The sequence below is a fragment of the Olea europaea genome, chromosome 13 (assembly GCF_002742605.1).
Source record: "Olea europaea var. sylvestris chromosome 13, O_europaea_v1, whole genome shotgun sequence".
NCBI classification, from domain to species: domain Eukaryota; kingdom Viridiplantae; phylum Streptophyta; class Magnoliopsida; order Lamiales; family Oleaceae; genus Olea; species Olea europaea.
In genome coordinates, this window is record NC_036249.1 from 18,271,465 (window position 1) to 18,287,278 (window position 15,814).

Genomic DNA, 15,814 nt, shown 5'->3' on the forward strand with positions numbered 1-15,814 from the left:
GGAAAAATGAGTGAATTGGCTCACTTTGGAAAATATTTCGATGGGACCTGTTGATCCAATTTGGAAGATCAAAGTTGATCATTGTTCTCCTCTGTGAGAGCATCGAAATCATATATTTATTTGCCAAAATTGATGAATGGATGAATGAGAAATTGGAGCTCAAAGATGACCATTGGAAGATGATTTATGCGGGAAAATGAGTCTAGTCCCACATAAGAAAATGAAGAAAGTATTAACCACTTTATATAGGATTGCACATTGGAATGGTGTAATCATGTGTAGCATAGAGGCTTTCTCCACGTGCGCGCGCAGGGGGTGTAAATCACGGACCAAAATTGCCTTCGAACCTTGAATTTGTATGTGGGCGTGACCTGCGTACACGAATGTCGGACCGAACGGAGAAAAAATTGGCCCGTTTGGAGTATCCAAGTTTTGTAACTTTTTGCTTTCTGTAACTAACCTTTGAGTTTCCTAAAACTGCTAAAACTCCCAGAAACTGAAACTGAAACAACTCCATTATTTATTATTATGGAGTTAATAGGGAAATTTAAACTTCTATAAATTGTCACTTTCCAGCAGTTCTGCATATTTTCTTCCTGTCTGCATCTTGGTCTCTGTCCAGTATAATTATGTGGTGATATTGTTCGAACACAAACTTAATTCATCGGAGTAGTTTCTGTGGTGCTCAAACTCTACTGGTTTTGCCGTTGTATCTTGAGAAACAGACGCTCGGGCTAGACCTCAAGCACTTACGGTGAGGGAGGGAATCTGTTTTAAGGAAACTGTGTTTACACAGGCCTCGGGTTAAAAGTTTATTTCCAAATTTATATGCTTCCAATTTAAATATCTGTGCGTTAATTATTTGCAGAATTATAAGCCTTCCATATTTATTTTAGCATGCTTTCATATTTTATTTAACTTTCTGAAATATATACTGCTTTTATGTTTCTGCAAATTATATAATTTACCATTCTTATTCAAGTAGTTTAATTTGTTTTAATCAGATAATATTTTGAATATACGAACCGGGACATGAAATCCTGTTTGTGAAAATTCAAGTTCTATGGTATTTAAATTATTTTATGAAAACAAACAGTTTGTCCAAAATCTGTGTTGTTTAAGTTATCATAAAGTATGAAAATTCTGTTGTTACGTCACTGTCAAATACAGTGAGTTGCACTGCCAAATACGGTGAGTTACACTGCCATATACGGTAAGAAATTGCCAAATACGGTAAATGTGAATCCGGTGTCTAAAACACAAATACGGTATATGAGAACCTGAATTCACTCCATACACTACCGATTATATTTACCAACAAACTTAAAACAGATTCGTAAAGAAAAAAATTGATTTCTTATATTGTTAATTTTAGAAACTAATTTTTTATGTGCTAGAAATTCGTAAGAATTTAGTCTCTGTGTCGCTTTTGAATAAGTATGATTTTTGCATTGTATTTGAGTCAGACAAAGTCATTCTATCAAAAAGTAGAATGTTTGTCGGAAAATGTTATGTTTCCGACAGTATGTTTAAGGTGAATGTAATGGTTGTAAAACCAAAAATGAATAAAGCAAATTCTTCTGCTTATTTTCTTGAGTCTTCCAATTTGTGGCATGGTAGACTAGGACATATTAACTATGATACTTTATGAAGACTAGTTATCTTGAATTGCATACCCGAGTTCCACATTGATTCAAAACATAAGTGTGAAACTTGTGTTGAGATAAAATTGACAGGGTCATCATTTAAATCAATTGAACGAAACACATAACCACTTGATTTTAATTTACAGTTACATATGTGACTTAAAACTTGTACAGACAAGAGGTGGCAACAGGTATTTCATTACTTTTGTCGACGATAGCACCAAATACTGTTATGTATATTTTCTAAAAAGTAAAGATGAAGCTATAGAGAAATTTGTCCTCTATAAGAGTGAAGTTGAAACTCAACTTAATTAGAAAATCAAGATATTAAGAAGCGATCGAGGTGGTGAGTATGAAGCACCATTTGCGGAATTCTGTGCACAATACGGAATCATACATGAAATTACAACACCTTATTCACCGCAACAAAATGGTGTTGCTAAACGAAAAAATCGAACTTTAAAGGAAATTATGAATGCAATGCTAGTAAGTTCAGGGGTATCTCAGAACATGTGGGGAGAAGCTGTGTTATCAGCAAATACCTTTTAAATAAGGTGCCCCGAAAGAAAATGGAAGAGACCTCTTATGAGTTATGGAAAGGAAGAAAGTCTTCCTATAAACACTTACGAGTGTGAGGGTGTCTTGCTAAAGTGGCCATTCCAACACCAAAGAAGGTAAGGATAGGGCCAAAAACGGTAGATAGCATCTTCATTGGCTATGCACACAATACTAGTGCTTATCGATTTCTTGTGTATGATTCTAAAGTCCCAGGCATACACAAAAACACAATATTAGAGCCAAGAAATGCTTCATTCTTTGAACATGTATTCATGTACAAGTCCAAAAAGGAAGCAAGCTCCTCCAAACGAATATATGAGACTATGACTGAAAATAGTCATGACGAAGAACTAGAAGAGGAGACTGAGGTTAGACCTAGCAAACGAGAAAGGACGGAAAAAACGCATGGTCCTAATTTTATAACATATATGCTAGAAAGTGAACCTCAAAGTTATCAAGAGGCTATGAATTCCTCAGAAGAACCTCAATGGAAGGAGGCCATTAAAAGTGAAATAGATTCCATACTGCAAAATCATACATGAGAGCTAGTGGATCTTCCTCCGGGAAGCAAACCACTAGGCTATAAATGGATTTTCAAAAGGAAAATGAGAACAGATGAAACTATTGAAAAGTACAAGGCCAGATTAGTGATAAAAAGTTACAAACAAAAGGAAGGCCTTAATTATTTTGATACGTATTCTCTAGTGACGAGAATAACATCTATTAGGTTGATACTTGCGATTGTTGCTTTACGAAAACTTGAAGTACATCAAATGGATGTTAAAACTGCCTTCTAAATGGAGATTTAGAAGAAGAAATCTATATGGAACAACTCGAGGGGTTTTCGTCACCAGGCCAAGAAAAGAAAGTTTGTAAATTGGTGAAGTCACTATATGGCTTGAAACAAGTGCCCAAACAATGGCATGAAAAATTTGATAATGTCATGATAGAGAGTGAATTTAAAATCAATGAGTGTGACAAATGTGTTTACGTCAAAGACACTAAAGAGGGTTATGTCATTTTATATCTTTACGTTGACGACATGCTTATTGTCGGTAGTGACAAAAAGATGATTGAATCCACTAAAATTATGTTGAATTCGAGATTTGACATGAAAGATATGGGTTTAGTTGATGTTATTCTTGGAGTCAAAATCTCAAGAATATCAAATGGGCTTGTTTTAAGTCAGTCACATTATGTGGACAAAATTTTGGAAAATATCAATAAGATCTTTACGTTGACGACATGCTTATTGTCGGTAGTGACAAAAAGATGATTGAATCCACTAAAATTATGTTGAATTCGAGATTTGACATGAAAGATATGGGTTTAGTTGATGTTATTCTTGGAGTCAAAATCTCAAGAATATCAAATGGGCTTGTTCTAAGTCAGTCACATTATGTGGACAAAATTTTGGAAAATATCAATAAGAATGATACTGGCTTGGCTAGAACACCGATAGATACGAGTCAACATCTTTCTAAAAACAAAGGTGAAAGTGTCTCTCAAGTAGAATATTCGAGAGTGATTGGAAGTCTAACGTACTTGATGAGTTGTACAAGATCAGATATAGCCTACACAGTTAGTAAACTAAGTAGATACACGAGTAATTCAGGAGCTGATCACTGAAAAGGAATAGTAATAGTACTAAGGTACTTAAGATATACTCGTGATTATGGACTACATTATACCAGATATCCAGCAGTCATTGAAGGATACAATGATGCTAATTGGATATCTGATATAAAAGACTCAAAGTCCACCAGTGGATTTGTATTCACATTGGGAGGTGCTGTTATATCGTGGAAATCCTCTAAGCAAATAGTTATAGCTAGATCTACGATGGAATCTGAGTGTATAGCTCGAGATAAATGTGGTGAAGAGGCTGAATGGTTGCACAACTTCTTAGAGGATATTCCAAGATGGTCAAAACCTGTGCCAACAATTTGCTTATATTGTGACAGTCAATTAACAATAGGAAAAGCACAGAGTAACATGTACAATGGTAAGTCTAGACATATACGTCGTAGACACAATACCATAAGATAACATTGCGGATCCACTAACCAAAGGATTAAACAGAGAGTTAGTTGGGAAATCATCGAAAGGAATGGGACATAAGGCCTTGAATGAATAAGTCATTACAAAGGAAATCCAACCTAGTTGACTGGACATCCAAAGATCTAGGTTCAAAGGGACAACCTAATTGTGAAGGCTTAATCAAATCACTGAGAGGGTGTTTCCTCTTGTTCATTCCTATGATGTAATAGTGATGTCCGTAAGGATAAAGGATAAGCAATAAGTTTTTAATGATTCTTATGCGTCGAAGTTCAAGGCAAGTAATGTGGGTTACTTGTCATAAGAAATCACCTATGTGAGAGAGAAGTCGGGCCGCTTCTAAAAGAATTGTGTGGGGCTCAATTCTTAATAACTCTCATAGAATCAGGCATATGTTCATGGCCAAAACGAACATAATAATGAGAACTAAATTATGTTAGGAAGGATCCTATATGGAGTATATCATCGTTTACATAAACGACAGAACAGTTCAAAGACAACACGTCTACTGGTCAGCTAGTAAAGTAAATATGCTTTTACAAGAGAAGGTTCAAAGGGTAATACCCACCTATCCTATGCAGGCTTCAACCGTTGAACTAAATCACCTAGTCTTGTGTCTCACGATCTCGTGTCTCTCCCAATTTTCATTCATGTGGGAGATTGTTGGAAAAATAAGTGAATTAGCTCACTTTGGCAAAATTTTCGGTAGGACCCGTTGGTCCAATTTGGAAGATCAAAGTCGATCTTTGTTCTCCTCCGCGAGAGCATCGAAACCATATATTTATTTGTCAAAATTGATGAATGGATGAATGAGAAATTGGAGCTCAAAGATGACCATTAGAAGATGGTTTATGTAGAAAAATGTGTCTAGTCCCACATAAGAAAATGAAGAAAGTATTAACCACTTTATATAGGATTGCACATTGGAATGGTGTAATCATGTGTAGCATAGAGGCTCTCTCCACGTGTACGTGCAGGGGGTGCAAATCACAAACCGAAATTGCCTTCGAACATTGAACTTGTGTGCGGATACGACCTGCGTACACGAATGTCGGACCGAATGGAGAAAAAAATGGCCCGTTTGGAGTGTCCACGTTTTACAATTTTTTACTTTCTTCAACTAACCTTTGAGTTTCCTGAAACTGCCAAAACTACCAGAAACTCAAACAACTCCATTATTTATTGTTATGGAGTTAATAGGCAGATTTAAACTTCTATAAATTGCCACTTTCCAGCAGTTCCAATATACACAAAAAAAAACCACACGAAAATAGGAGGAAAACATTCTGCATATTTTCTTCCTGTCTGCATCTCGGTCTCTGTCCAGTATAATTTTGTGGTGATTTTGTTCTAACACAAACTCAATTCGTCGGAGTAGTTCCTGTGGTACTCAGACTCTGCTGGTTTTGCCATTGTATCCTGGGAAACAGACACTCAGGCTAAACCTCAAGCACTTACGGTGAGGGAGCGAATCTGTTTTAAGGAAACTATGTTTATACAGGCCTCGAGTAATTTATATGCTTCCAATTTAAATATCTGTGCTTTAATTATTTGCAAAATTATAAGCCTTCCAGATTTATTTTAACATGCTTTCAGATTTTATTTAGCTTTTTGAAATTTATACTGCTTTTATGTTTCTGCAAATTATATAATTTACCGTTCTTATTCAAGTAGTTTAATTTGTTTTAATCAAATAATATTTTGTATATATGAACCAGGATATGAAATCGTGTTTGTGAAAATTCAAGTTCTGTGTTATTTAAATTATTTTATGAAAACAAACAATTTGTCCAAAATCTGCGTTGTCTAAGTTATCATAAAGTGTGAAAATTCTGTTGTTACGTCACTATCAAATACGGTGAGTTGCACTGCCAAATACGGTGAGTTACACTGCCAAATACGGTGAGTTACACTATCATGTACGGTAAGCAATTGCCAAATACGGTAAATGTGAATCCGGTGTCGACAACACAAGTACAGTATATGAAAACCCGAATCCACTCCATACACTATAAATTTACCAACAAAATATTGATCAAAATTTTGTCTATTCCGAATCGTTTGGACAATTGTTTGAATTAAATGGAGTAAAGCTAGAAAGTTGGGATCTGCCCATGGGATAAAAAGACATGTAACATGTTCACATTCTTCACTTCTCCACCACTTACATCGGAAGGGTTTCTTCCATTCAGTTCTCTCACACACACGACATGCGCTTGAATAAGAAATCATGGAGAAGATTTAATTATCAGATTTCGTCAGCCGGGAATTCTGTATTCCTACTGTATGCCGAGAAAAAATATTTGTCTCAACAGCCCTAGCTCCCCTATCTTTGTTTATGGCCATCTAATCAATGTGCCATTTAACCTTTATCATACTCACAAGATAGTTTTGTTCAAGGAAATACTGTTTGAGATTAATTGAGTTTTGGCCTTCTATCTCAGAAGGAACTTCTTTCATATTTTAATTGATATTGGATTTTAACTTAACAGTACCTATTGAACATAGAAATGGAGAAACCGAGAAGAATCTTATTGTTGCTTCAAAAAATGGATTTGAGTGATGATTTTAAAATCAAACTTACCAACCTTATCATATTTGGACAGAGTAATGACAAGAAATGGAAGAATTCACGAATATTATATTAAACCCTCAATGAAATTAGACAAAGTAACACCAAAATAATGAATGTAAAGTCGAGGCAAAAGTTGATCTTTTTGTCCTTAAGTCGATTTTGCCCTGCAACAGTGTTTACGGATGACAGTAACTCCTTGTGTTTGTAGCACTCCAAACACAGAAACAGCAAACCAAATCATTGCTCCTTTTGAATGAAATGAGAACAATTTTTTTTGCAGAATTTTGGTTAACGAAATATGAAAGTTTATGATATGCTATGATTGCATATCATTGGGATGAAGTAAACAACGTCCATATGGTCAAATTTATAGAGGAGTAAAGATTGTAAGTGAAGAGACATGTCTCAAAACTTAGCAAACTTTGCCAAAGGTTGCGTCTTTATTGTCACTCCCCTGTTGCTTATACATCGCTCAAGCGTCAAAAAACAGAAAGGTCGTCGCTTACGTATTGCTCAATTGTCACTCGAGTGATAGTCTTATCGCACACTCACTGCTTGAGTGATAGTTAAGCGATGGAGTTGGGCAAATTCCCAACCAATTTTCATCTTTTCATTCCAACATTGGACCATAATGTCTCACTCATTCGGAATTGCTTTTGAGATTCCAAATATATCACACGATCTACTGACAAGTAGAATAAGTTAGCCTATTTATTTCCATAATTTGATTATCGGATTAAGTCCGAATATTTGACCGAAGTTAACGCAAAAATCACTTATCGTGGTTTTATGCTTAACCAATTTTAACACTTATTTTATTTGACTGAGTCAAAAATACGTGTAAAATAGTTATAAATAGCTATATAACAGAAAGTCGATTACAGAAAAGCCAGCTAGTTGCCAACAACTTAAGAAACAGAAACAAACTATATACGAGCTAATACTCCCGCTCAAAATGTATTGTAAATATCCTTCACAGACTTATTGGCTAATAATAGAACAAGAATTGAAGCGGGGAGAGGTCTAGTAAAGACATCGGCAAGCTGATGTTAAGAACGAACTGGAAAAAGTTTCACTATTCCAGCTGCAACCTTGTCACAGATGAACTCACTATCAATTTTTATATGTTTAGTCCACTCATGAAAAGTGTGATTAGAAGCAATTTGAATGGCAGCTTGATTATCACAAAAATGGAGAGCAAGAGAATACTTGGATTTGAAAATCCTATGACGACTATTTAATCCGGAGGAGTTTACTAGTTGTGGCGGCAAGTGCTTGATACTCTATTTCCGTACATGAATGAGACACGGTAGCTTTTTGCTTGGACTTCCTAGATACCAAGAATAGCCAATGAAGATGCATAAACCAATTATGTACTTTCTCTTGTCAACACAAGATCCCCAATCAGCATCTGAAAATGCTTGGAGTTCGCTATGGAAGAAAAAAGACTGAAAAGGCCCTTAAAGCGAGAGAAGATGATGCCGAAAAGAACAAGCCTTGGCCAGGATTTTCTTCAAATAACGAAGAAGATAATACACTGCTTTGAGATGTGGCAACCTCGGCTGTGAGAGGAATTGACTTAATTTGTAAATAGCATAATTAATATCGGGCCGAGAAAAGGTAAAGTAAATCAATTGACCAATAAATCTTCTGTGATGAGAAGCATCGGTAAGAGATCCCATTCATGAAGACTGAGAGAAACTTTAAGATCCGAGTGGGTACAAGTTTACACTCCAAGTAACCTATATCCTTAAGGAGCTGAAAGCATAATGTTTCTAAGAAAGCATTAGGCTTAAGCTGGATAAAGCAATTTCAATCCCCAAACAATACTTCAAACGTCGTAGAGTCTTTAACTTGAACTAAGAATACAAAAACTTCAAAGAGTCAAATACTTGAATATTTGGTCCAATTACTTTGATGTTATCGACATACATTAATAAGCCCACAAAATTAACTCTAGAACCCTTGGTGAACAATGAGTAATCAGCCTTAGACAGAGTAAAACCAAATTGAAGAAGGGCCTGAGAAAATTTTGAGTTCCATTATTGTAAAGCCTGTTTAAATCCTAGATGGGCTTGTACAATTTGCACATCACCTTCTCCCCCTGATTGGCAGACTTGTTGTGAATATCATATCCAAGATGAACATCCATGTGGACTTCGTCAAACAAATCGTTATTTAAAAAGACGTTAACATCTATCCGCACCAAATGCCAGTTTTAACATGTTGCAAGAGCCAACAAGACTTTAACAGTGACTATTTTTGCTAATGGAGAGAATGTTTCAAAATAATCTAGACTTCTTGCTGTGTGTAGCCCTTTGCTTCAAGACGTGTTTGATGTCTTTCGGTTGAACCATCTGACTTCTACTTTATCTTATAAATCCATTGACAGTCAATTGAAAGCTTTCTTTGCAGCAACAAGACAACAGACAAAGTGTTATTGAGTTCCATAGCCTTCAACTCAAGTTTTATAGCTGCACGCCATTAAGGATACTTGATAGCCTGACGAAAAAACTGTGGCTCAAACTGAGAAAAAAAAAAATTCAACATAAACTGTCTATAAGAAGAAGACAAGGCTACATAAGAAACAAAATTCCTAATGTGATAAGAACTACTAGAAGGAATGAAACTCTAAGCAATCAAGTTACAGTGAAAGTCTTTGAGATAAGCAGGAAGCTTAACAACTCTTTGTAACTTTCTGAGATCAGCAGTAGGTGTCAAAACAACAGGACGTGAATAAAAATGATTAGGGGTAAGAAAAGCTGGAACAACATCGAGAGAATGAAACTCAAGATTGTAGCTCCGAGAGAATGAAACTCGAGATTGTAGCTCTACCTGGTCAGAATGATGAACTCCATTAAAAGGAGCAGGAAGAGATTCATAGTCAGGGGGGCTATCATGAGTATCCTAATTAGGAATTAATGAAGGAATAGGATAGACCCAATCAGGGAATAGATTAATAAGCTCGTCTGCCTCTACAACAGTATGAAAAGGATAAACCTCTTCATGAAAAATATCCCAAGATATAAACACTTGCTTTTAAGTAACGTCATACAGTTTGTAACCCTTGACTCCAGATGGATAACCCAAAAACACGCGTTAGCTCGATGTTAAAACTTAGTCCTATGAGTAGTCAAGTACATGCAAAGGCCAAACACACAAAAACTCTGAGGTAAGGCTAATTTGCAAAATTATTAAATAGGACTTCATATCAGGTTTTGTGTTTCCACAGAAGGGAATGAGTTCTGTTAACCAAGAAGGTAGCTGTCAAGACACAATTGGTCCCAAAACTTGACAATAGCCTGAGACTGAAAATATAAAGCCCTTGCTTTATTTGGAAGATGCTGATGTTTGTACTCCATAACTGAGTTTTGCAGTGGCCTCTCAACCTAAACTTACTAAAGGCAAGTACTGGAGCATTGTCCGACCTAAACACTTTTATTTGAGCGTTAAATTGAGTTTCTACCATATCAAAAAACTTCAGAACAATAGTAGCTACTTCAGATTTGTGTTTTAATAGGTAAACCCAGGTGAATCTAAAATAGTCATCAACCAAGGTTAAAAAGATCCTATGTCCTGTATAAGATGGAACATGATAGGGTCCCAAATGTGACAATGTGAAAATCTTTTTATCATGACAGCATCAGAATCCCGAATGCACTGCTAAATGGTACTTGAAAAGAATACCAAACAAGAGAGATTAGGGTTGGTAGCCAAAATCAACATAAAAACACAAAAAATATATATAATAATAATTAATTAATTAATTAATTAAAAATCGAATATAATGTAAACTACTAAACTAAAATTAAATTGTTATTCTCCGGCTATGCCGTCAAAAACTTGTTCACATAAAACTCGCAAGCATACGGAACTATTGTACAATAAGATTTGTGAGCTAAGACTGTCGTTCTCATGAGAAATAAGGTCTAATTTGTAGTTCAATAGCTACTATATATTAAATTCAAAGTCTGGTGACATCAAAAGAGTTGTGATTTGGCTACTATTTGTTCTAATTTTATTCTAAGAAAGTGACAAAAAGTGATTAAACCTAATATTAATGCTTGTATTGAATTCATGTATCTCCCTATTTTCATCTATTTCAATTCTCAATAATCATTCTATCCAATTCATGCATTTTTACAACCATAAAACTAATATGTTTAGTGCTCTTTTTCAAGAATACCCAACCTATTACTAACACCAGACGATCCCTATTTCTAGTCCGAATTCATATAAAAGTCATGCATTTATTTTAGATTATCAATAAGATTGCATATGTCAGAGAGATTATTCCTAATTCTAACTATACATGGTGATTTCATCGTGTTCTAAACTCATTGTGAGTATTCATACACTACAACAAGCAACTAACTACTTAATTGGTAATCAAACAATAAGTAGTGCAATGGGTATGTAAAATCAATCAAACAATAACACGAAATTCCTAAATTGAAGTCTTGAATTGAAATAAATGAAAATAAGTTCAAACATTCATTCAATATAATTGAAAAACCTAGCCAATCTTCTTAATTATTAAATTATATAAGAAATAATGAAAGGACATTACCTGAACTAAGAAATAATAAAGAAAGTGGAAAAATCCAATTTCTTTGCTTGAATCTTGAAAAATTTATGAATGTTCTTCAATAAACTTGTATAATTTGCCTTTGGTTGATGATTTCGCCTTGTTCTTCACCTCCAAAATACGTAAAATATGTGACTTTTAGGTCAATAGGGGGGTTGCCCACATTTTGGATGGCTATGATATATATAGATTGTCAAAAGATCGCATGTCAAAAGTCTCCAAAGTAAAATAAGGAAATAAAATTTCTTTTTTGGAATTGAACCATGCTTAAGCATGGTTCATGTGGTACATAAGCATAGCACAGGTGATTTAGTCTCAGTAATTAATTTTGCCACATTGCTTAAGTAACGGTTGCAGGCCTATACTTAAGCATGATACAAATTTTTGCCGAACTTTTTAACGTGCGCATTTTGATCCTTTTCAATAATTTCTCATCTTGTTTGCTTCTCTTCAATCCTAATTGACTCTTGGCATTCATGAATCACCATCTCGCAATCTGCACAACTTTTGAATTATTACATTTTAGTCCCATAGTTTTTATAACGCCATTTTCTCTATTTTTCACTTGTTTTCTCCAGTTCTTCATCAAATCATAAGTTTTACCTATTAGACACAATATAATATGAATTAGACTATATTTCATCAAAAAAAACTATAAATATCATTATTTAAACTCCCAAATAAGTGTATAAAATATATTTATCAGTCGGCCTCTCTGATCTCTCTCTCTCTCTCTCTCTCTCTCTCTCTCTCTCATTTTTGTTCTTTTGATTCATTTTTTAATTTATCATTTATGAGTTATGATTTATGTTTTAAGAGTTATAAATATGATTTGTGATAAATAATTCAAGAAAAAATTCCTACCTAAATGATTATTGGAGAATTTTGCAGATTATAAGTAATTTGAAAATTTTTGATTGATAAGTTGGAACCAATTTTAATTTATTTTGTTAATATATTGATGCTTGTTTATTTAATTTTAGTTGAAAAATGATTATTGAGGCTTTGTTTTTCAAGGTGTAATGTGTTCTTTGTTTTTTAACTAATTTTAATTGAACCATAAATTGGGTCATTTTGCAGATTATGGAACAATTTTTTCAACCAAAACAAAAGTCCCTACCTAGTTCTTCTAGTTTTAGTTGTGCACCTAATCCCCCCACTGCCTCTAGTCGAGTCCATGACCTCGTTATTATGGACTTTGACTATCATCAGTCAATGGTCAACGTTCAACGTCACCCTAACTAAAATCCAATGTTGGATTCGTCACTGCAGGATATTATAAATGTCGTGAGGACTGGAGGGTTTCCTATAATACCTAGAGCTAGTGTCAATTGTTAAAAACTATGGGAATGGAACCCAAAAAGAAAAATGAAAAATGTATTACATTTTGGAGACCTGAATATGTATTCCTCTTGTTTATTATCTTGCTAAGAAGTATTAGAGCATCTTCAACAAAACTCTTTATTTTAAAGAGCATATTTCCTCATTTAAAGAACATCTCTAGGAATGTTAAAATAAAGAGCAGGACATTTTGTACAAGTCCAACAACACTTTAATCTTTATTTTGCTCTTTTCCATAAGAAAATTTTGATCAACATTTACACTTTGTTTGATTGGTTTCCCTTTAAACAAATACATGAAAAAATTTTAAACAACATAGTACATTTTTCATGTAGAGTTTGTTGGACACAACAAAATAAAAATCGACTCTCTAGAATAGAGAGAATGAGACTAAAAAAGAATATCTTGGAAATGTTCTTAAAAATTCACCTAGATAAATTTCCCACACAATGTTTGGTTCATTTGAGTCGCTATAGTCTGTGTCTGAATCCCTTACCTCCTGCTCGTTTATAAAACCAAAATCCACATTCATTTTTGGATGATCAACTCCAGCATTGTCAACGAGGTCTTCATCTGTTTCATAGTTAGAATCGACAAGTACATTATCCAGTTCTACTCCTTGCTGCTCTTCGTTTTGTACTTCATTTACACCATCATGTGATTCAGTTGTATTATTGACATCAGAAGTAGTTACATTTCATCCAACATGATATGTCATGGTTTCCTCCACTTGTGACCAAATTATATCTTGATTTGCATAAGAAAAACTATCATCCTAATCATATTCTTGGTTTAGCTTATCTCTGCATTCAATATCAGGCACACAACATCCTTCTTTGATTGGATCAGACCTCCCACAACTATCAACGTCAGCATGTTCATTTGGAGGTTGATCTGAAGCATCACACTAAAAATTCTAGCACAAAGAACAAAGACAATATTAGTATGCTAGATTTCACTAAACTGGTGAATAAACATTTCATACTCACTCAATTTAAAAGTATGTAAATAAACATACAAATCTGTTTATACAAATCTATTTATAAATCTGTTTATAAAATAAGAATGTAAAATAAATGTTTATAAAATTTCAATAACTATTGCAATTCAACTATGAAAATATGTTAAGCTAAATGGAAAATAATTAATGATCCATCCATGTCATATCTAGACCAGCAACACACCCATCTTCACAGATCATTTCTGTCGCATTCTTGACACTATCTTAACATCCATTTTACCATTACAATATCCTAGAATTTCAAGGACTCGTGAATGTGAAACAAATATAGTAGTTGTCGGGATGGCAGAGAAATAACTATAACAAATATAGTAGGTGTCGTGACTCATGAATTTCAAGAAATCTCTCTATTCTTATCAATAGACACTATAACACTCATCATCCCTTCATATACTGATGAGTATCAATCAAAACAAAGAAAGAACAATATAACGAATGTAGGCAGTAGTTTATTGATTCATTGGAAAGGAAATAAAACTTACCGGCATCGACATTGCAATTGCCGGTGTCTGGTAGAGGGAAGGTGGTAGTGTAATGGGTTCAAAGGGCTACTTCTTTTCTTTGGAAGATTTTGGAAAAGTGAGGTTTGGTGTAGTTTAATCGATTTGGGGAGTTTTGTTGGCCACAGTGTAAACTCTATGCAAACTACAAGAACTTTCCCCCCAAAAAAATTATAGTGACTTGACTAATTTACCCTTTTCAAATAATGTGAGTGAATTTTATGCATTTATTTAACGGTGAAATTAACGGAAAGGACCACATTCACAAGAAAGGTTTGAAATGAGGGTACAAATGCCAAATTTGAAACGATAGGGACTATTTTAGCAATGAATGCAAATGATGGGGACATTTTTTTTTGCTAATTAGCCTAAATTACCCAACTAATAGACTTTTGGACATTGTTAATTTACTGACTAATACATAATTATATAGATAATATATTCGGCTACATAAAATGATAATAAAAAAATAAAAAGGATGTAGAATAATGGAGAGGGACATAGAAAAGAAGAAGAAGAACCTTAACTTTGAGAATACCATGTCCAATCCGAGGAGGGCCAGAAAGTGTTGCTTAGAGATGGAAAGAGACATAATGGAAATCAACAAAATTAGAGACGCATAGAAATTAAGGAAGTTAAGAGACGCATGAGAGGTAAATTGGGGATGTTTTGTATTGGTTTGGGTATTTGAGAGATACATGGTAATTGGGCTTGGATGCTTAAGATTGTCAATTGGGTTTAAGCCTTTTTTTTCTTGCGAAAATTACACCAGAGCCTAGTTTTAATATTCATAATTCTAAAATCAGATTGGATGTTTCATCGTTAAAAAATCAGATATTTTAGTAATTAATTAATATACCTTTTTCATTCCAAACCCTAACTCAATTTCAATCTAAACCTAATCACTTTCCTTTATATTGTCTCTCTCTACATCTGCTTTTTCCCGTCTCTCGTTCTTCGGCGACTCGTCCACTACCAAGCATAGGCCTTCTACCCATTTTCTTCCTCACTTGTGGGTGGCGACGCGGTGGCAAATCCATTGAGTTGAGCAGCTACTGTGAAGACGAACCCATCGCCTTTCTCCTCCGCTTTGTGTAGCAACAAGCTCAGAGTGTCGTTGCTCTGATCGCCGGTGCGTGGCAATCTCTAAAGGGTGATGGGTTGGTGGTTTTGTGATGGATTTAGGTTTTTATGTTGTTCTTGTGGCGGTTTTATGTTGGTTTTGTGGAGGTGGTTTGGGTGGCGGTGGCATTTGCATTGGCATTGGTGGTGGATGACAGTACCAGTGATTTTTGTGGTTATGGATTCGCCATGGTTTTGGATCCGCAATGGTTTTGGTTGATTTTTGTTTGTTGGTGGTGGTTTTTTCCATGGTATTGTAATGTTGGGATAGGTTTAATGACAGTGGTGGTGGTGGATCGGACACTGCTAATGGTAGACCTAGAGTTGGTGGAGATGTATTTGGCGGCCAGTGCTTCCAGTTTTGGTGGGGTGGTTATGGCAGTGGTGGTTTTGGTGGCAGTGCGG